Source organism: Stegostoma tigrinum, chromosome 19 (assembly GCF_030684315.1).
Source record: "Stegostoma tigrinum isolate sSteTig4 chromosome 19, sSteTig4.hap1, whole genome shotgun sequence".
Lineage (NCBI taxonomy): Eukaryota > Metazoa > Chordata > Chondrichthyes > Orectolobiformes > Stegostomatidae > Stegostoma > Stegostoma tigrinum.
The window spans coordinates 56,385,291-56,408,640 of NC_081372.1; positions in this window are offsets into that span (position 1 = coordinate 56,385,291).

The window sequence follows — 23,350 nt, forward strand, 5'->3', positions numbered from 1 at the left end:
AAACAGTCTCTCTTGCTTAGATGTGCCTCATGTCTGGCATTGGCCCCCCGATGCTGTTTCACCCCCAGCCCCCAACCCAGGAAGATCGGGTTTAACCCGATCCCCATTGGCACCTCTGCTGGAGCTGTCTCTGTAATTGTGTGAGGGATGATCCTATAATCAAATAGGAGCTGAGACGGTTCGGTATCTTGTTCCTTTAAGCCTGCCTTCAAAGCTTGGATTGCTCTTTCTGCCAGACCATTGGATGATGAATGGTATGGAGCAGTCCTTATAGGTCGAGTACCATTCAACTTTCGGAAATACTCAAGCTTCCTGCAGGTAAACCAGGGCCCATTATAGTGACCAAAAGTCCGGGAGTCCATGAATTGGAAAAAATGTGCGCAGTTTTTCAGTTATCGTGCCCATGTTTGATGAATGAATTCTATGCATGTCCAGCCACAACGACTAAGAACATTGAGCCCATTGAAAGGACTGGAATAGTCAATGTGTAACTGAGTGTGGGGTTTACCCGACGAATGTGGGGGAGTGGTTGGTGGTAATTTTTGACCATGTTGGCACTCTGGGCACTGCCCCACCAACACAGCTATGTTTGTATCTAATCCTGGCCACCAGGCATAACTTCTTGGCAACACCTTCATTTTGGAAACCCCTGGATGACCCTGGTGGAGTTTAGCCAGTATCTAGCTGCCACCTTTGCTCAGGTCAATCGCTCTTGTAATAATGCGCTGCCCCCTACTGTGATCTGGCTCGAATGGGTCGATTCTAGTTGTGATGGCCCTTTGGGGTCCCGCACACGAGCTGTTTCGGTTTGGTCAGGACCAGATCTCTCTGTGTCCAAAGTCTGATATTGTCAGCTGTGATTGGATGTGGGTCCAGAAAATTTAAAACCATTACCGACTCTTCCAGTGGTGGTACCTCCGAAAGCCAGCGAGAAGCATCTCAGTGCACCCACATTTGCTACTTGGCCTCCTGGACAGTGTTAAAGTTTGTAATTACACACACGTAGTATTAGACCCCATCAGTGAATTCAGCCTGAGGCCATGGGTAGCACTGCCTAGTCTGCTTAAAGTGGATCTAGAAGGGACTTACGGTCCATTATTATTACAAATTTATGTCTGAAAGGGTATTGGTGGAACTTCCAGACTGCAAATATCACCTCCAAACCTTCCTGATCTGTCTGGGCATATTTACGCTCTGCATTAGCTAAAGTCCTGGATGCATACCAGGCACTCCGCTCCATGAGATAATGCTACCGCAGTGCCACACAGGGAGGCACCCACGCATTTGATCACCCTCACTGTGTCTTCTAACAGGTGTAACCCAGTCTTGTCGACCCTTGTCAGTTGGGGTGCCTGGAACACACAATTTTCCCTTTTGAGGCACACGCCTGCCTGGGAGAAATGTCGAAGGATTACGTTGAAGTTCTCAGAGTATTCCCTACTAGTCTTCCCTATTAACAGATAATCTAAATAGAGGGTGACCTGGTAACCTGGTGACCTTGTAAAATGTTGTCCTTTGTGTGCTGAAAAATTGCACAAGCTGATGATACCCCAAATGGCAGCCTTGTATATATAGGTTCAAACCCTTATGGGTATTAGATGTAGCAAACTTCTGGGTATCCTCATCTAATTGCAATAGCAGGTATGTATGGCTCATGTCCAGCTTCATGAAGGGCAGCCCCCACCCTCCCATCCCACCCCCACCACTTTGTGTATAAATCCCCCATGTGAGGGCTTAGATATTTATCCAGCTGTAGTGCCTGTTTGAAGTAAAAACTATTGTTTTGCATGCTATCCAGACAAATCATACCTTGCATAAATTCATCAGGGTAATAGAACAGAATGCAAAATATAGTGTTGCAGCTACAGAGAAGGTGCAGAGAGAGATCAACCCTAATATATGAGAGGTCTGTTCAAAAGTGTGATAGCAGCAAAGAAAGCTCAACAAATCGCATTTCAGTTGCGAAGGGATTATTTGAAGTAGGAGTACAGGGTAGCTCAGTTTGAGAAGCCTGTGCTGGGACACTTTTGCATGGTTACATCATTAATCCCACATACAGAACAGTTACTCAGCATCTCATTAAGGGTTAAACCAAAGTCACAAGCCTCTGCTGGTCATCTTAACCTCGTCAAAAAGCCCAATACTGCTGAGTAAAACCGATAGCATCTCAGAATTAGAGGAAGCTTTGGGTGATGACATTCCTTAAGTAAATCCATCAACTCTTGAAAGGTTTTAGTATCTGGTGCCTCAGGGAACGTTAGCTCTTAATAACCGAAAATGCTACGGGTCCACTGGAAAATTACTCGTCGCTTTTCATCTGCCCCAATGTAATTTGCCTAGAAAGTAATAACACATCCTTTTCAGATACTGGGCCCAGTTTTCGACAGCAGGATTGAATGGGTCGAGCTTCCCAAACAATGGCATGATGCCAGAAATGCTTACCCCATTTCAAAGATGACTATTGCAAGAGAATTTCTTAGGAGCATGTTTTTCTCTTGCCCCCAATGAAATAACTCCTCAGAGACTGGTATCTCATCACCAAGTCACCATTTATTTACATCTGAAAAGTCCTTGAAGCTGGTCCAGCTTCCTCAGAGTCAGTTCGCAGAGGGAACAGAACCTCTAACACTCCTATTTATACCTGTCAGCCAGCGCTCTCTGATTGGACCAGATTAACGACCTCAATCAGGGATTTCATGTTTTATGAGGTCCACATGGCTGACTGCATTACAATCGCTACAAAAGACTCACGACTGTCTGAGAGAAGAACCTCATCCTCATCTCAGAGTTAAATTGGCGCCCCTTTTTTCTGAGACTATGCTCTATGGCCCTAGATTGTCCCATGAGCATCTGCATATTGTATGTTTGTGTGTTGACGTGTGCCTGTGTGTTTTTGTGTTAGTATTGCGATGTGTGCTGGTGTGCGTTTGTTTTCGTCCATTGTTGCGTATCTGGGTGTGCTTATGTTTGTCTGTCAATATGTGCCTACGATTATGATTGTGCGTTGACCCATGTTTGCATATTGGTGTGTGTCTGGCTGTGTTTGTGTGCTGGTGTGCGTCTATGCATGTTTGTGTTCGTGTGTTGCTGCGTGTCTGGATGCGTTAGTGTTTGTGTATCGGTGTGTGTCTGGGTACATTTAAGTGTGCATGTGCTGCTGGAGGTCTGTGTGTCCATGTCATTTGAAAGGAATGAGGAGAGCAGTCTCTAGCCAGCTGCCCCACTGACTGAGGAAATGAGAATCCAGCAGGAGACGGACAGATGGGAGTATTGGAAGGAATGACTGAGCTGAATATTGAACCGAAGTGGCTCAGGGCAATGAAAAGAATAAAAAATCATTTGTAATACATTTTGGGAAGTGCAAAACTGACACTGCATCTATTGGTTGTGCTCCTCAGAGGACTTATTTAATTTAAATCAGGCAACTTCATCAATGCACTTCTGGGCATGTATATACTGAACCCATCTCTCTTAAAGAACTGGCATGTTACAAAATAGCTAACGCAACAGCAAGTGGGCAAACGGCCTGTCAATCCCATAGGAGCAAATAATTAGGATTAAGTTCCACTTTTCCCCCTGTTCCCAGTCTACCCAGGGTTTAAATCAATGTGGCCACAACAGCTGTAAATTTGGACAGAACCAGAACAGAAAATGTCAAAAACATTATGCAGCTTTGAGTGAGGAAAGATGAGAATAGTGTGGTGTGCCACCCAACATGTAACCTCTCTGCTCTCCTCAGAAGCTGAGTGTTTCTCATTTTCTTCCAGGACACCTGTAACCAAAGGGTTACTTTAACCATTGTTTTCCAGTGTTAAATGGTGGAAGTTGAGGTGTACTCAGAACAGGCTTCTCAAACTGAGCTGCCCTGTGCTCTTTACATCAAATAACCCTTTTGCTATTCAAATGGCACTTGCTCTGTTTCCTTTCCCACTGTTTTCAGACTTTTGAGCAGACCTCTCGTATATTAGTTGACCTTTTTTTGCACCTTCTCTGTAGTTGTAACACTATATTCCGCATTCTGTTCTATTACTCGATGCACTTATTTGAGGTATGATTTGTCTGGATAGCACGCAAAACAACGGTTTTTAATGTGTCCTATACATGTGACAATAATAAATGAATCAAATCAAATCCCTTTATACTTGCTCGATAGAATGGTAGCATCAACAGGTGGAATCTTACAGGGGTCTGAGTGACATGGACTAGAGCGAGATTTGTGGCAGAATCAGATGAGAAGACCAAAGAGACACTCTTGCTGCAACGTTTTCAGGAAGGGGAGAGCTGAATTCCTTACTAGGCAGGGGTGAATTCCCAGTTAAAGGGCATTATTTCTTTTCAAACACTTTGTTAACAGTCCAACTCAGTCTAACCCACCACAACTTCATTTACCTTCTGATCTTACTAAGTAAGTTGAACAAATTAGACGTTGAGAATTGTAGGTCAGGGCTGTCGCAACACCTCTCTATCCATTGGCAGGCCACTCAGGAAGAGTTGCATTGTGGAATGCACCAGCAACTAGCATTGGAAACTTTACATGCAATGGACAGGCATCCAGCTCTTGAATTGGGCTAAGCTGCATCTCAGAGCTCTTCCCTTGGTGTCACCGCACTCTGTCACTTAGATCCACGCTCACACCATCCCGGGCTTGCTGTGTCTGTCAGTGTGTTGGAGCTTCAGCCAGACCAAAAGGCTGTCAGTACTGCCATGCTGAGGTGCTTTCTTACAGACACACATTGACAGGCTGCTAGCCATTAGGGATCTGTCTGAGTAGGACGTCCTGGTGAACAGCGCACTTAACCATCAGCCTAACTCCTACAGCATGTGCCAACAGCCTGTGCAGCAAACACACTCCATGTTTATTCAACCAAATAGCCACGCCAGAAATTGGGTGTGGGCCAGCCCTCAGCCCAGTCAAGATGAAGCTGTTTGTCGGGGAATACAATCAGTAATGAGCACAGGCCACTCGCATAGTCCAGTGCTTGGACATAGTCAGTTACCTGCTTGGGATTCTCATGGTAGTGGATTTGAGGAGAGCAGATAGCCCAGGGATTGGTCAATGGTTAGCCCTGTCAGTCAAGGAATCGTGTATTGTCAGATAGAAAGCTGCAAAAGCTTGATACCAATGATGACCATCCATGATTGTGGTTGATTATGGATGAATGTGTGTGATCATCGATGATTGCAGGAAATCATTGATGATTATGGATGATTATTGATTATTCTGGGTGGTCATTAATATAGCTTATCATTGTTGATTGATGATTGTGAGCGATCATTGATGATCACAGGTGATCAGTATTGATTGCATGTGACTGTTGATTATTGTGGATGATTACTGATGATTGCATGTGATCATTAGTGATCATTGATGATTTCAAGTGATTGTTGATTATTGTGGGTGATCATTGATGATTGCAAGGGATCCTTATGCCTGTAGCTAATCTTTATTGACTGCAATGATCTTTGATGGTTCTTAGTGGTCATTGATGATAGTGGGTAATTATTACTGATTCTGGGTAGATATTGATTATTAAAACTGAGCATTAATGATTATTAATGATCATTGATGATAGTAAGAGAGCATGATGAACGCAGAAGATCAACAGTGATTGCGGCTGATCGTTGAAGATTCTGATCTTTAATTATTATAGCTCATCATTGAGATTTGTCCATGATTGTGAGGAATCATTGATGATTGAGAGCAATTGTTTATTAATATAGCTGATCATTGATTAGTGTAGGTAATTATTGATGAATGTAGGTGATCATTGATAACTTTGGGTGATCATTGATGATTATGAGTGATTAGTGATGCCTCTGGGTGATCTTGATGACTACACATGGTCAACAATTATCACCTACAGTCATCAATGATTGACTGTGAGTGATAATTGTTGACTATAAGTGGTCTTTGATGATTGTGGGAGACCGTTGATAATTATAGGTGACCATAGATGACTGTGGAATATCGTTTATGTCTGTTGGTGATCTTTGATGATTTTAGTTGTTCATTGATAAACGTGGCTGACCATTGATGATTGTGGGTGATCATTAATTATTGCAAGTGGTCATTGATGTCTGCAATTAATCACTGATGATTACAAGTAATAATTGATGATTATGGGTGATCATTGATGATTATGACTTGTCAATGATGATTTTAGCGTATTATTGATGATTGTGGGTGACCCTTGATGAATATAAGTGACCACAGATTGCAGATGATCGTTGGTTAATGTATGTGATCATTGATGCTTGTTAGTGATCATTGATGACTGCAGGCGTTAGGAGATAAAGGTAGGTGATCCTTGATGATTGTGGATGACCTTTGATGACTATGGGTTATCAATGAAGCCAGTCATTGATTGTTGATGATTATGGTTTATAATGGGTGACTACAGATAATCATTAATGATTGTGGGTGATCATTGATCAACGTTGTTCATTGCTGGCTGTTGGTGATCCTCGGTTATTGTAGGTGATGATTGACAATTCTGCATCCTAGCTGATCGTTAGTAATTTTACATTGATGATCATTGTTTGGATCATTGATGACTATGAGTATTAATTACAGGCTATTATTGATGATTATGAATGAGCAATGATAATTACAAGTGATCATTAATAATTGTGCGTGATCTTTGATGATTGTAAGTGATCATTGATGGTTGTAGGAGATCACCAAAAATTACAGATGATTATTGATAACTCTATATGTTCGTTGATTACTGAAAGTGATCTTTCATGATTGTGGGTGATCATTAATGAATGTAAGTGTTCATTGATGATTGGAGGTGATCATTGATCAATATATGAGATCAGTGATGTTTGTTGGTGATTATCGATATGTGGGGGTGATAACTGATGACTGTAGGTGTTTGTAAATGATTGTGGGAGAACATTGATGACCGTGAGTGATCATTAATGTATGTTTGTGATCATTGATGATTCTGAGTAGTCATTGATGATTGTGGGTTTTAGGGAAGGCTGCTTTTCTCATTAACTCCACCCATGTTCAATATATGTTTCTCTATCCCTACTTCCAGTAAAGAACTAAATCACTGACCCCCCAGCCCAACAGTTGATGTTCTACCCTCCTCAATATCTGTTGTATCCCCCCCAAAAGTTTCCACTCTGTTGTCGCACAAGGCTTGAGGCCCTAACCTAGGGTCATGGAAGGTCAAAGTTTGGCCTGCTTTGCTGTATCATCTCCAAGGCTAGTGGGATTCTTCATTAAATCACATCAAACTTCTCTCTTAGGCCATGGCCTCAGGCCTTAGCATCTTTTGAAAAGTCTACTGTACGAATTTCAGCACAGTACAGGAATTGAGGACTAACTGGTATTTTACAAGGCTGTCTGAGGTTTATGAGAACGATCTCAGTGATGAGGAACCTTAGTCATGAGGGAAGGTTGGAGAAATTGGACTGTTTTCCTTAGATAGGACAAGGCTGAATAAGATTGGATCGACATTTTCATAATCGTGCAAAATCTAGACAGTTTGGATAGGATGAAATGGTTCCCACTCCTAAAAGGATCGAAAACCAGAATGTGTAGTTTCAACTTGTTTTGCAAAAAACACAAACGCAAGGTCAGAAATAACTTTTTCACCCAGTGAGTTGTTTGGGTCTGGAATCATAATGCAGACAGACTCAGTTGAAACATTTTCAAGAGAACGTTGGATGATTATTTCAACAGAAACAATGCAAGGTTATGGGAAAAAGCGGGAGATTGGCATTAAGTCAAAATGTTCAGAGAAGCAGTGCATACATGATGGGCTGAATGGTCTCGTCATGTACAGTAACAGCTTTATCATTCTGTGCTTTTATACAGTCTACATAGAGCCAAGGATCCTGAGTACTTCTGTGAAACAACTTGAGCCACCAACCTTTGAAGATTTGTGTACTTGTTCACTTCACCCTGTGCCTCTCAGTTCCTGCGCCTCCCTTTAAAATTGTACCATTTGTTTAAACTGCTTCTCTGAATTCTTATCACCAAATGTAAACACTTTATACTTGATCTAAATGCTAATTTCTATCTGCCATATGTCTGTCCCATTTTACCACCATGTTCTGAATCTGTTACCGTACTCCTCATTGCTTACAACATTTCTGAATTGCGTGTCATCTGCCAAATCTGAAAGGATGCCCTGCATGGCCAAACGCAGGGCATTAATGTTGATTAAAAAGAAACAGCAGTGGCTCCAACATTGATTCCAGGGGACTAGCACTGCACACTTCCCTCCCGTCTGATAAACAACCATGCGCCACTATTCTGATTCGCTGTCCCTCACTCAACGTCATATCTACTTTGCCGTTGTCCCTTTAATCTGATGGGCATTAATTTTCCTAATGTGTATGCTTGTCATGTAACATTTAATCAAATGACCTTTGAAAGATCGTATATTCTAAATCAGCCACACTACCCTCATCCATCTTCTCTGTTACTTCATCAAAGAACTCAATCAAATTAATCAAACAGGATTTGCTGAAGTAAGATCACATTGGCTTTTACTTACTCATCCATTTTTTTCTAAGCTCCAATTAATTTATTTCTGAATTATAGTCTCTTAAAGTTCTCTGCCATCAGAGCTTGGCTGACTGGCCTCCAGTTACTAAATTTATTTCTCTCCTGTTTTTGGACAGGATGCAACCCGCTAGTGTTCCTGCAACATGCCCACGTTTAAGGAGAATTGGAAGATTATAGTCTCAGTAAATCCCCTTGTCAGCAATCTATTATGGCCCCATCTGGGTGATGTTTCCACTTTGATTGCTGCCAAAGCTTTTAAATATCTTTTCCTTGTCCAAGATTATCCTGGGAAATTTCCCGACCGCCTTGCCCTTTTCTAAAAACTTGGCAGCAGTCCCTTCTGTTAGATAGATGCAATGTACTCACTTGATTACTCAGCCATCTTCTCTGTCTCCACAGCCATTGGTCCATTGGCCAATAAAAAGCCCAGCAATTCCATTGACTATCTTCTTTTATTTATTCATTTGTGGGATGTGTGCATCGCTGGCTGGTCCAGCGTTTCTTGCCTGTCCCTTGAAAAGGTGGCGGTGACCTGCTTTCTTGAACCGCTGCAGTCCTCTTGCTGTGGGTTGACCCACAATACCATCAGGGAGGGAATTCCAGGATTCTGACCCAGCGACAGTGAAGGAACAGCAACATATTTCCAAGGCAGGATGGTGGGTCACTTGGAGGGGAATTTGACTGTAGTTTTGTTCCCATTATCTGCTGCCGTTATCCTTCTAGATGGAAGTAGTTGTGGGTTTGGAAGGTGCTGTCTGAGCAGCTTTGGAGAATTTCTGTGGTGTACCTGTAGATAATACACACTGCTGTAACTGAGCGTCGGTGTTGGAGGGAGTGAATGCTTTTGGATGTCGTGCCAATCAAGTAGCTTGCTTTGTCCTTGATGACATATTAGTTTAAAAAAGATTTCTGGGTTTCAGTTAATCTGTTCCTATAGTCTCTCTTTGCACCTCATCGACCTTGTTCCTCCATATATTTTCTGCACGTGCTTGGTTCTTTACTGAAGTTTGAGCTAAGATTTATGAGAATCCTGTTTTCAGTTTCATATTGTTCACTATCATTAGTCATCTAGGGTGCTCTAACTTTCAATTATTCTTCCCATCGCAACAGGAAAAGAAGTGATCAAAATAAGAAATAAAAAACATAAGCATCGTCAAATGAACAGTGTTAACATTTCAGGTCAAATGAGCGTTCATTCCTGAGACCGTTGAATTCAGAGAGTCTGGAGATAGAGGGCATGACTAAAATACTAAAGGAATGCTTTGCGTCAGTCCTAACAGGCAGCACGGTGGTTCAGTGGTTAGCACTGCAGCCTCACAGCGCCAGGGACCCAGGTTCGATTCCACCCTTGGGTGACTGTCTGTGCGGAGTTTGCACATTCTCCCTGTGTCTGCGTGGGTTTCCTGCGGGTGCTCCGGTTTCCTCCCATAGTCCAAAGATGTGCAGGCTAGGTGGATTAGCCGTGCTAAATTGCCCATAGTGTTCAGGGGTGTGTGGGTAATAGGGGGTTGGGTCTGGGTGGAATGCTTCAAGGGGCGGTGTGGGCTTGTTGGGCCGAAGGGCCTGTTTCCACACTGTAGGAATCTAATCTAATCTAACCGGGGAACAGATGCTATCAAAGTTGTAATGAAAGAGGAGGGAATTGAGATATTAGCTAGACTGAAAATTGATTAAAGAGGAGAGTTTGGAATGGTTGTCTATATTTAAAGTTGATAATTCACCAGGTGCAGATAAAATGTCTGCAAAGGAAAATGAAGGTAGAAATTGTGAAGGCAGTGGATATAATTTTCCAATCCACTCTGGAAGTAGATGACACATGGGAGGACTGGAGAATTCTAACTGTTACAACCTAGTTTCTCAAAGGGAGTAAAATATAAGCTCAACAACGGCAGGCCAGTGAGGTTATGTTCATTGGTGGAAAGGTTTTGGAAATAACAGCGTGGGACAACATTAACAGCCATATGGAGAAATGTGATTGGTTAAGAAAAGCTGATATGGATTTCATAGAATCACAGAATCCCTACAGTGTGGAAACAGGCCCTGCGGCCCAACAAGTCCACATCGAACCTTGGGGCATCCCACCCAGACCCATCCCCCTATAACCCACCTAATCTACACATCCCTGGACACTGTGGGGAAATTTAGCACGGCCAATCCGTCTAACCTGCACATCTTTGAACTGTGGGAGGAAACTGGAGAACCCGGAGGAGGTGACTTGAGTCTACTTAAATTGATTAAGTTTTTTTTGATGATATAACATATAGAGAGTTGATGAAGGTAATATGATATAATTGGAGTTCCAAAAGGCAGTTCATAAAATGCCAGACAACAGGTTGGTCTGTGAAGGTAAAGTCCATGAGATACAAGGGACACTGGCAACATGAATGGGAAGTGGGTGACAGCAAACAGAGAGTAATGATAAAAAACATTGTTTTTTTGTGAAGTGAAACAAGTTACATACCGGGGATCAGCGTTGGAACCATTCCTTTTCTTGATCCTTGGCATTGAATGTATGGCCCACAATTCTAAAATGTGTGATTGACCAAATTGGAATTATTGTGAATTGTGATGAGGACAGTGACCAACTTCATGAGGACAGAGGCAGATTGATAGAATGCATGGACCAGTTCACCAGTTTTGTTGCTGATTTAATTTCTTAGGGCTCTTTGCTGGTCAGTCTGTTGCCTCAGTTATCTTTCTTTGGATGCTTTCCTCGGTTGATAAGAGAGACAAGGTGGGCAGTTCACTTATGAAAGGTCTCTGACCTTTTAATTAAATGTCACAGCATACAACAGTGGTTATAAAAAAGATGAGCTGGTTTTCTTCAGGTTTACAGTGAGTTTAGACTGCAGAGAACAGAGAGACAGCTCCTGAGCAGGGGAAGAACTGAACATTTCTCTCTCTCTCTCTGTCTCCGTAACTTGTTGCCAGTTCCAAGCTGTTCAGTTACCTGAGAACGAATCACACAGTTGTTGGCAGACAAAACTGCCTCTGTCATCGATATGGTCACTCGTCTATAGACCTGGCCAGCTCCAAATCATCTGCAATTTATTTCTTATGGTCTTATTAATGGAGCAGTTGGGGTATGGAGTGGCCGTGGATAGAGTGTGGTATTGAGGTGATATAGGATGGGACATGGTGGAGTGGTGTTGTGGAGATGGGCTGCAGAGAGGTCAGTGTCTCGATACTGGAGATGTTCACCTGGTTGAAGATGAGGTCCTTCTTCACATTAAAGTATGTCCCCTAGGCTTGAAATCCCCTACCCGAGGGAAGAGACACCTGCAACTTACCTTATCGATGCCCCTCATGCTTTTATAAACCTCAACAATGTCACCCATAAACCTCCTATGCTCTGGTTAAAAAAGTCCCAGCCTATTGAGCCTCTCCTTTTAACTCAAACCCTCCATTCCTGCCAACATCATGGTAAAATCTTTTCTGATCCCTCTCTAGCTTAAATAACATCCCTCCTGTTGCAGGGTGACCAGAACTGCACACAATACCCCAGAAGAGGTCTTGCTAACACTCTGCATAAACTCAATGTGGCAATAGACTCATTGGGTGAAATGCTCTGCTTCTGTGTTGTATTTTGTAGCTATCCCAATAGTGAACCAGCCTTTACTCCTCATGAGGTTGCTTTCACTCAGACGTTTTGCCCCCATGCTCGGTAATGTCATCAATGGCGTCTCCAATAAAGTGATGTTGTTCTACTCCACTTGGAATTTATATTGTCCGGTCCATTATGGTGAGTAGTGTCATTTCTGGTTTTGTTCTGTATGGGTTTGTACATAGAACATAGAACAATACAGCGTAGAACAGGCCCTTCGACCCTCGATGTTGCGCCGACCTGTGAACTAATCTAAGCTCCTCCCCCTACACTATCCCATCATTATCCGTATGTGGATATCCATATTGTATTTGGGGTCCAATTCTATATGTTTGTTGATTGCATTACGGGCGGAGATCCATGCCTCTAGGAATTCCTGTCCGTGTCTATGTTTGGCTTGGGTACTATGGTTACCTTGTCCCAGTTAAACTGATGGTCTTCACTGGGACAAGGTAACCTTAGTACCCAAGCCAAACGTAGACATGCACGGGAATTCCGAGAGGCATGGTTCTCCACCCGTAATGCAACCAACAAACATACAGAATTGGACCCCATATACAAACCCATAGAGAACAAAACTGGAAATGACACTACTCACCATAACAGACCAACAGTATAACTTCCAAATGGAGTAGAATAACATCACTTTATCGGAGGCTCCATTGATGATGTCACCCAGTATATGGTGACAAAACGTCTGAACGAGGACTAGCCAGCTCGGCGAGAAAGTCAACAACCTCACTCACAACCCAAGCTGCAGATCTTTGCCAAAACTTCATGTTCATCTTTGCCGATACTCCACATGTTTGAGCTCAGCCTCATGAGATGAAAGCCTGAACATGTCAGCTGTCACAGTTTTAAATTGCATTCACGCATTCAGCAGCATCAGGGGCTGACACTAGTCAGAATGATCAAAGGGTGGCTCAGTGGTTAGCACTGCTGCCTCACCACCAGGGACCCAGGTTCAATTCCAATTCTTTAGGCAACTGTCTGTGTGGAGTTTGCCCATTCTCCCTGTGTCCGTGTGGGTTTCCTCTGTGTGCTCTGGTTTCTTTTCTCCCATAGTCCAAAGATGTGCAGGTTAGGTGGATTGGCCATGGTGTGCAGGCTGGGCGGGTCAGTCATTGGAATTGGGTGGGAAGCTGTTTTGAGGGGTGGTGTGGAGCCCATGGGCCGAATGGCAAGTTTCCATACGGTAGAGAATCTATTACATCCATTCCAATCATACTGTGTTGGAGAGCTGAGCAGTTTAACATTTGTATTCATAATAACAGAAAGCTGGGCTGTGATTATGTGACAATCCTCCGGAATAATAATGTTATTTTGAGCAATAAATTTTTACTGAGCCCAAGGCTGAGTAAAACTCTTGATCAAATTTTTTACCGTGGTGTCTGAATCAGCCACCTGCTTCAGCTAAGGACAGCGAGAGGGTCAAAAATAGAATGAAACATTGCAACAGTTCTCCAAATGAATCAGTCAGTTGTTGATCACTCAGTTAGTCAGTTGGTTGGTAAATCAGCTAATCAGCTAGCTGGGTTGTCAATCATTGAGTAATTTGGTCAGTAGATCACTTAATTAGTTTGTCAATCACTCAGTAAGTGATTCAATCCATTGACCAATCACTCATCAGCCAGACAGCAGATCACTGTCATAGATCAGTTTATTGTTAATCAATAAATGAGTCAAACAACTGATCAATCAATCTGCTAAGTCAGTCTGTAAATCAATCAGCCAGTCACTTAATCAGTGAATCAATCACAAGAAATCAATTATGACTGGTTCAGAACTATTAATTATTCAAAGATTTTCCTCTTTTAAAGAGAACAGGTGCTAGTTACTTTCTATTGAATGATATTGTCAAGGATTCAGTATCAGAAGCCTGGTTAACTGCAAAAAAAAAGAACCAGGACTTGTCCATTTGGCTTCACAGGGCTGGTCTATTTTTCACTGAAATCACTGTTGATGTGAGCATTATTTTCTCACTGCTGCTCCATATTCTTTGATAACATTATCCAGCAAAACACCATTTATCTCCATCTTGGAAGTCCCGTCAACTTGCAGCATCCACGGTCTCCTAGGAAACAGAATTCTGGATTTCTCTGATCCGTTATCTGGAAAAGTGCTTCTTAAGTTTCCCCTAATTTGGCAGTGCATTCCTCCACCAGAGCAAAGGGCCTCTTTGCGCCTGCTGGGTTTGTTTCTTTTTTCAGACACTTCAAACAGTTGAACCCTCTAAGTGCCAGGATAATCAAAGCTCACACACCCTGGCTCATAATTTAACCCTTAAAGCCTCAAAAGTTTTCTGGTGAAATTGCAATTCCATCCTTTCAGAGATGCAGGATCCGATACTGAATGCAATGCTCCATATGGAGTCTGCTGAAGGCTGTACATAGCTGAAGCCCTGAAGCACACTGAAGCATACCGTCTGACCCTTTGTACTATAGCCTCTTTTAACTAGAAACTAATGCTTTTTAAAAGAAAAAATCTGCCCATTTCCAAAGAAGGGTCCCAACCTGAAAGATCAGCTTTCCTGCTCCTTTGATGCTGCTTGGTCTGCGTGTTCCTCCAGCTCCACACTCTGTTATCTCTGACTCCAGCATCTGCAGTTCTTGCTGTCTGCGATCAACCTATACAGAGATGTTATTACATACCTCTAAAGCAGTGGTGGACCTTCAGCGTGGGGCTTCTGGTCCAAAGGTAGATGTAATACCTCTGTGCCACAAGAGCCTCCACTAATGCTCTTTTTTCAAAAATTTAATCCATTTTTCTGATCAACATGCTCAGAGATGTTATTACACAGCTCTGGAACAGATGGATCTCCCAGTCCAGGAGGAGGGACACTATCACTATGCCACAGGATGGCCACTAATGTTCTGTCATTAGGTTTAGGTGATCTGCAGCTCGGGATAAGCAAAGCCACTTGAGGAAAAGCTTTGTCATGCAGTGAGCCATTACAGTCTGAGTGTGTGGTGAAGGTAGATTCAATGCTGATAGCCCTGGTTCACTAGCTCAGGGATTATAGTACTGGCCTTGTGAGCCAGAGGTTGTGAGTTCAATTCTCACTAGGGCATATCCACAAAATCTGTTTACGGTGGTTTAGTGGTCAGCACTGTTGCCTCACGGCGCCAGGGACCTGGGTTTGATTCTACCCTTGTGTATCTGTCTGTCTGGAATTTGGACATTCTCCCCATGTCTGTGTGGGTGTGCTCTGGTTTCCTCTCACTGTTCATGGGTGTGTAGATTAGGTGGATTAGTCATGCTAACTTGTCCCATAGTGTCCAGGAATGAGTGGGTTAGCTTTGGGAAAGGAAGGTTACAGGAAAAGGAAGGGGGGAGTGGTGGGTGGGATGCTCTTTGGAGGGTTGATGGGCTGAATGGCCCACCCCCACACTGTAGGGATTCTGCAGTCTTATGAATTGAAGCTTTGAGTAGGGAATTAGACTGATATCTGTAATGAAAAAATGCACAGGGTCATGGGGAGACAGCTACTGGAACAGACAGTCAACAGCTGAAAGAAATGTATCTTTGAGAAGACTCGGAGACTCGAGGCAAGATTGTATGTGACAGAATGTACAGTTGTGATTGTAAGAAGCATTTCAGATTCAGTAAGTGACGTGCAGCAGAAAATGTGAGCTGGGAACTCCATGGAGATGGAGTATTTATCACTTCAAAGCAGACACAAGCTGCTTTATTTTCAAACTGCTTTTTCCCCTGGGCAGCTCCTCGAAATTCCCAATTTAAGGTGATGCCTGAGGTATATCAAGTCTTATAAAAGCAAAATACTGTGATACTGGAGATCTGAAATAAAATCAGAATGTGCTGATGAAACTCAGTAGGTCTGGTTGAGGGTAGCTGGCCCTGTTCCCAGTCTGTGAAGGATCTCCAGTATCTCGGGCAACACGGTGGCTCAGTGGTTAGCACTGCAGCCTCACAGCGCCAGGGATCCGGGTTTGACTTCACCCTCGGGCAACTGTCTGTGTAGAGTTTGCACATTCTTCCCGTGTCTGTGTGGGTTTCCTCCGGTTTCCTGGAACAGTCCAAAGATGAGCAGGTTAGGTGGATTGATTAGATTAGATTCCCTACAGTGTGGAAACAGGCCCTTCGGCCCAACAAGTCCACGCCACCCTTTGGAGCATCCCACCCAGACCTATCCCCCTATAACCCACACGCCCCGAACACTATGGGCAATTTAGCATGGCCGATCCACCTAGCCTGCACATCTTTGTACTGTGGGAGGAAACCGGAGCACCTGGAGGAAACCCACACAGACAATGCTAAATGGCCGTGCTAAATTGCCCGCAGTGTTCAGGGATGTGTGGCTTATGTGGGTATTAAGGGGATGGGTCGGGGTGGGATGCTCCAAGGGTAGGTGTGGACTTGTTGGGCTGAAGGGCCTGTTTCCACACTGTAGGAGTTCTATGTGGGAGAGAGAATCGCCGTCTTGAGTCTGATATGACTCTTCTTTGGGTCTGGAAAGAGGTGGGATTTATGGGTTTTCTATTGTTCAGCAGTCCACCCATCTTTTCAGCATTTGGAAACAATTTCCAGTTGAAGTACCCACCAGTAGAGAGAGAAAAACACAGTTAACATTTCAGATGTGTGACTTATCAGAACCGTGTTACTCTGTGGTTTCATATAGCGTTGTGCTATTTGACATCCTAGTTGCAGTTTGTTTGAACAAGCACTCTGATTTGCGTGGTCTTAACTTGTGACTATTATTCCAGAAACTCCAAAATTACTTTTCAAAAGTGTAAAATAGACCAGAATCAAAAGATTGCTTTGTGCTATTGTTAAAAAGTGCTGACTTACTGAGGGTTCTGGTATTTAGTTAACAATATGCAAGCCTCACACTGATTGCAAAAGTTTCCATCAGAAGTGGAATAGAAAGTACTAGAAGTATATCTTGTCTTCCTGAAAGAGTGAGGAAAGCAGGGAACCGTTTCGAAGCAGCCCAATCTATTGAGAACACACTATTTGTCTTTAACAGTTCAGTACAGAGACATGAACACAATGTACACCTCCCACTGCTAACACTGTCCTCCCATGAAAATCAGTCACAGTGACAGATCCTCTCCACTGCTCATGGTGAATGACACTGCAGGCAAATTGCCTCCTTGCTCCTTTTTGCTTAGGATCTGACGGATCTGGTACTGTAAAGGAAACTCACTAGGTATTCTCGCAAGAAGAGATACGTCTTAATTATTAAATAAATAAACCCCACTGCCTGTAACTGTAAACACAATCCTGTTCTTTCAACAGTTTTCCGAAATGAACCTTACTCTTCACAGCTCTGTAAGACGAATCCTGTTCTCTTTATCTGATTTTCCCCAGATAATTCTTATTGCCTTCAGCCAGGCCTGATGAGTTTTATCAGCACCTTCTGATTTTATTTCGGATCTTCAGTATCACAGTATTTTGCTTTTATTAGACTCGGTGTACTTTGGGAATGACCAGTAAAAATAATACAGTAATACTTGGAAATGAATAAACTGGAACTACGTGAGTCAGAACAGTCTGTGCATTTGCAAGTTTCATTGATTTTCCCTCTTCTGGGTAGGTTGTGCTCTATCCACAAGAGACAGATCTTCTTAATCATAGAATGTCTACAGTGTGGAAGCAGGCCATTTAGCCCATTGCGTCCATATTGACCCTCCGAAGAGCACCCCGCCCACACCCCTATGCAATTCCTATACCCTGCATTTCCCATGACTAATCCACCTAGCCTGCATATCTTTGGACTGTCGGAGGAAACTGGAGCATCCGGAGGAAACCCACGCAAACACGGGGAGAACTCCACACAGACAGTCGCCTGAGGGTAGAATCAAACCCGGGTCCCTGGGGCTGTGAGGCAACAGTGCTAACCACTGATACACCCCCCTTAAGTGAATTGTGGTGTACCTGTTGTGGTGGGGAATTGGGATCAACTCAGTATAGAGGAGCCTTAAGATCCAGGATCTATCTGCGTCTGCACTCCACTCTGCTGTCTGTTTATTCACTGACGTTTTGGCCAGTGGGATTGTCAGATTGCTCTTGTTCAATTTACTCGCCTGAGTCTAGGCCTGAAACGTCGGCTTTCCTACATTCAGCGCAGACTTGCCTGCGCTTCTCAAGCCCAACTACTTGTAGCATGGAGAGGTTGCAGTGAAGGGAAGGAGCTTCACAGCTACACAGATTGATGGAGGTTATATAGACTATCCCTGAAATCTCTCAGCCGTTAGGAAGATTGGCTGCCAGTTAGTTTCTGAATCATTCGGAGATCTTGGAGTGAGACGAAGTTGATGGATAAACTAATGGCAAATTAACATGAACAGAGCACGGAGCATGAAAGGAACTGACAACTGAGAACGGATGAATTGCTGAGATACAAACCTTTCTCAAAAGAAACCATGAAGTTAATGGTGAATATCTACCTGAATAACAATAACAGTGAGCTTTTTTCATCACGGGCAAGGAATCAAGAGTTCACACAACACTGAATGTGTTAGAATTAATCAGAGGTTGTGATATTACTGAATTGAACACACAAACCATATTCTCTTCCAAGAGTTATTTCTTGCATTCAGCAAATGGTTTTATCACCACTGTTAATAGGAGCTGTTCAGGAAGTCCCGGTAACTTTAAGACATTGAGTATTCTTTTGTTAATATTTCTTGTCAAGTTATCATGGAAGGACTGAACTTTTCATCTCTTTAGTTTTTTAATTTCTTGCTGTGCTTTTGTACTTTTGAAGGTCTGCACTTCTTATTTCTTTATTTGCTAATTATTTTCCCCCAAGAATTTGTACTCAAGAATCTGGACCTAGGTACCTTTTTACCATCTTATGGTGCCATGCGTGGTAACTTGTGAACTTTTCACTGTGTTCATGTGAGTACATGTGACACTAAAGCTAATCCATTCATTCGGGCACTGAGCTGTAGACTGACATTTAAAAGTGCCATAGTTACAGTGTCACTTTGATTGATCCCTAGTTTTTAAGTAGCTCTGATTGTTGTGGTCATGGGTTCTGGTTAAGAACTGCGAAAGTCTTGCTGTTGGAGTGGTTTGCTGCCACCGATGCTCTTTTCTAATCTTTTACAGCAAACTTAAATCGGTTAGACACTCCTGGTGGAGCACCGCAACATCTAACATTCAACAGAAACTTATGGAATGGAAATGGAAACTTAATCAGAATCAAACCAAAATATTATTTATCTGGAATAGTATGCATCAGGCCCATGCAGAACCCTCTTTTCTATGCTGAATCATTAGAGATAGTAGATACATCATGAGAGAGTATCAGCAAGAAGAAGAACTTGTCTTGCATGACAAGGTGAGGTTTATTGCATGATGGTAGTGGGTGCAATTAACATTACCCAGTTAGGCATAATTACAAGTATCAGGAGGCAGAGATATCATGTCAGATGCTTATAGTAGACTACCCAACTCTACACCCAGGATGGTATACCAGCATCCCAGAGAGGAACTATACACAAATTTAGTGTTAACTCTTTCAGGACCAGTACCTCAAGCAACATCTGCAAACACTACCTCCCCCCACCCCCAGCTTTTTATCCCAACAGTTAACATGTATCAATTTACCATTACTCCACCTGCTCTCAAGTCTTGAATTTCACAAACTCAGGCCGCCCTGAGATTGGGCAATTTTCCAGAATGCTTTCTGTCCTGACGTGGAAGATTCATAGGTCTTTGATTTTAATTGGACCGTGAACCATTTCTCCACTGGATGATCTTTTATCACACAGACATCTTTTGTGTGGGACAGTGTTCTTGCTAAAGCTGACAGTTAGTCCATTAACATTTCTGGAGGACACTTAATCTCCTGAATTTCCTTCCCGGGTGAGCTCTTTCCTGTGGACCCAGATCCTTTCCCTATAACACTACTTGGAGGACCTTTAAACTATCCAACAACAAAGATGATTTCTCTGGTATATCAAATATTTTCTTCCCCGCAATATCCAGGGTTTTCAGATGAGCTCTCTTTTTCAGTTATGTCCTGAACCTGCTGGTCTGGAGTCACATGCAGTAAATCTCCACTGAGTTCGAGAACCCCTTTGCCCTCAGCTCACTGAGTTGAAATGTAGCTGTCCTTTACTTTAACCTGTTGATTTGGTTAGGCCTCTTCCATTGTCCTCTGCTGCTGTCTTTCTGTTGAACAAGACATTTTCACATTCTCAGTCATGTCATCGGAGGATTACAGCTTGATCAGCACCCTCTCTATCACAGGCAGTGACAATTCTGCATTGAAACACAAAGCATTGCATTCTACTAATGATGATAGGAGTGGAAAGCACTTCCAAAAAGTGAAATCTGGAGTTTTCTCCCTGTTGACCATCTGGAGCTATTTTCAGATGGTAACATAAGTTTTACCAAAGTGACCAGGAAACCCAAATTCTGACATTGCCCCTTGATCAGCTCATTGGCAGCAGTTGTTACTGAACTAGTTGCTTGTTAGAAACTAGTCAAATCCCTTCTGCTACCACATGGGTGTTGAAGTCAAGGCATCTAAGCAGGCTGTAAAATGAAGAGTGCTGATTGTGTTACTGAGTGTTTCTGCTGCAGTGTTTCTTGTGGAATACCTTTAACATCTGGAGTTGTTCCAACTGGACCAAGGAGCTTCATCTATATGCTGACTAACCTTTGTCTCTTAGGCCAGAGTATCTGATCTGACAGGATGGTCATTCCTGTATCAAGCTTGAAATTAACAAGCAGCCCATTGCTATAAATATTAATCTCTGTGAAGCATGAGTTGGACAAATCAATAACTTTGGCTGAATACCTAATTTCTCCTGGGAATGTTTGTTTTTTTAATGGACTATATTGTTTTACTGTGGGTTTGTCTCACTGTGTTGACCAGTCTGATTGTGGAGCTGTTCACTTTTCACTGCTCTGCTCATGTGTTCCACTTCTGTACATCTTGTGGAAGTGACTTATAGTTTTATAGGTGTTGCATTCTTTTGTGTTAGCTGGGTATTGCCTTTGCCTGTGAGGCTTTGTTGTTCCACAACACTGACACTGGCACTTAGGGTTGAACCTAGTGGCTTTTTTTTGTAATTACAAGTTGCATCAGGTTTTTTTATTGGCGAGATTCTCAACTTGTCTTAACAAACTTGCCTCATTAACAGCTACCCTACCCCTCACGTCCATTTCTATCCCCATCTTGCCACACGCCATTCCTTGTCCAACCCACCACACATGATATTCACTAAAAGACCAGCATCCCTTGCTCCTGTGTCAGCTGTGAAAAGTCGATGTGCACCCATGTTGGCAATCTGGCATTGTACCTCACTGGCGAAATCATTGCATATAACTGGCAGGGCTGACACTCCCTGGCACACACAACCCACTCTCATCACTGTTTAACCACGAAGCCGTACAGTTTCTCTGCCCACAACTACATCCTGTACAAGCATCCTGTAAGTCAGTGCTACTCTTCTCCCAATGCCCACTGCACCCTATCGTTGTTCAATAGGGGTACACCACAAACAGGCAGGCAGTTGGACAATTCCAACCGTGAGCTTTTATTTCTAGTCAGCAAAAGGGAATACAAACAAAACTGAATGGTTGTTGTTCACCTTCACAGTGCATTGACCAATGACTACTTTAATTGCCATGATGGCCCCCTGCACCCAGCCCTCAATGATTAGAACCTGGGGTCTGTCTGCTCCTGGCTGGCATGTAGTGCCCAACATGCCTGAGTTCTGTCATGGACAAGGACAGCTTCCTCCTCCCCAGTGTCCTTGACTTCCTCCTCTCTGAAAGACTGCTCCTATTCCTCCAGTTCTTCTGTATTCAGAACATTGTCAGGCCACCTCCCCCAATAGTGCAGAACAGAGCATGCCGGGATAATGTGGCACACTCTCAGACGGGACTCTGTCAGGGGATTACACAATGATAACGTAATGCACTGTCACCGCGGTACTTCATGACCCCTAGTAACCAGCCTAGTAAGACCTTAGAATGTAGGAGTCATTGCACTTAAAGCTCTACTGGTATGGTTTTCTACTAAATTATGGAGGCTATTCAAGAAATTATTGATGGATTTCCCCTGAAAATGAACTCCTGTTAAATCTTGGCCCTTAAAGAATTTTGTTTGTTTTTAGTTTGAAATAATTATCAAAGCTTTTAAAACTTCTTAAAAGTATCTGTGCCTTATTTTAAATTTTGATGATTTATTACATCATCTATATGACATATTGAATACAATAATGTATTAGCTTGTTCAGCTTCAGATTTAGTGTTTAGATTTCAAGAAATTCCGGTATGTAATTGCTGTTTTCTCCAAGATATCACCTCTGGTGTTCTACATCTGACATTAAATCTTTTTGAAATTATTATTTCTCCATCTATTTCTTCTTAACGTACATATTTATATTAATTCCTTCAACATAGTTTTAAGCCCGCAGCTCCTCAATATTATTTGTAATCTGCTAACTTCAAAGTTACATTTTTGCATAAAATAAATCATTGGCATGATTTACTGCATGACAGCAAGAGATACAGTTGATATCAACTAGTTAGGCATAATTAGTTTCATGTAAAACTACTCGATTCTCTACCCAAAGCCTATGTGACACCATTAGAGTGCGTGAAACATAATGCAACGTTAGTGTTAGCTCTTTCAGAGCCATTACATTTTGCAAAAGACATCTATGATTCTCTACTTCAAATGAGAGCCATGTTAATGGAGCATCACAAATGGGCTCCAGAAAAGGACATTTCCTGGGGCAATGCCAGGGGATTGTTACTAATATAATGATAAAAGTATGAAACAGGATTAATCTACCTCTCCCAATGAATCAGAATCAAGAACTTCCTCAAATTATTACAGAGATAGCAGGAACTGCCAATGCTGGAGAATCTGAGATAACAAGGTGTAGAGCTGGATGAATGCAGCAGGCCAAGCAGCATCACAGGAGCTCCTCTGATGCTGCTTGGCCTGCTGTGTTCATCCAGCTCTACACCTTCCTGAAATTATGCCTTAATTTCCCACAGTCTCCCCACACTTCCATTCCACAACCCCCTCCACCGTTACCCGTCCCCTACCCACTGGAAGGTGTTGGCTCCTACAGCGACTTTCGCTGGGGCAGGGTCCTGGGGTATCTGACAGGGCAGAGTGGGGCGGCAGAAGGCTGAAATCCTGAGGGAAACATATAGTTACAAATATTCCCATTTTGAGACATTTTCAAAATGCGCAGTTTAAAAATGTTTCTGCAAAAGCT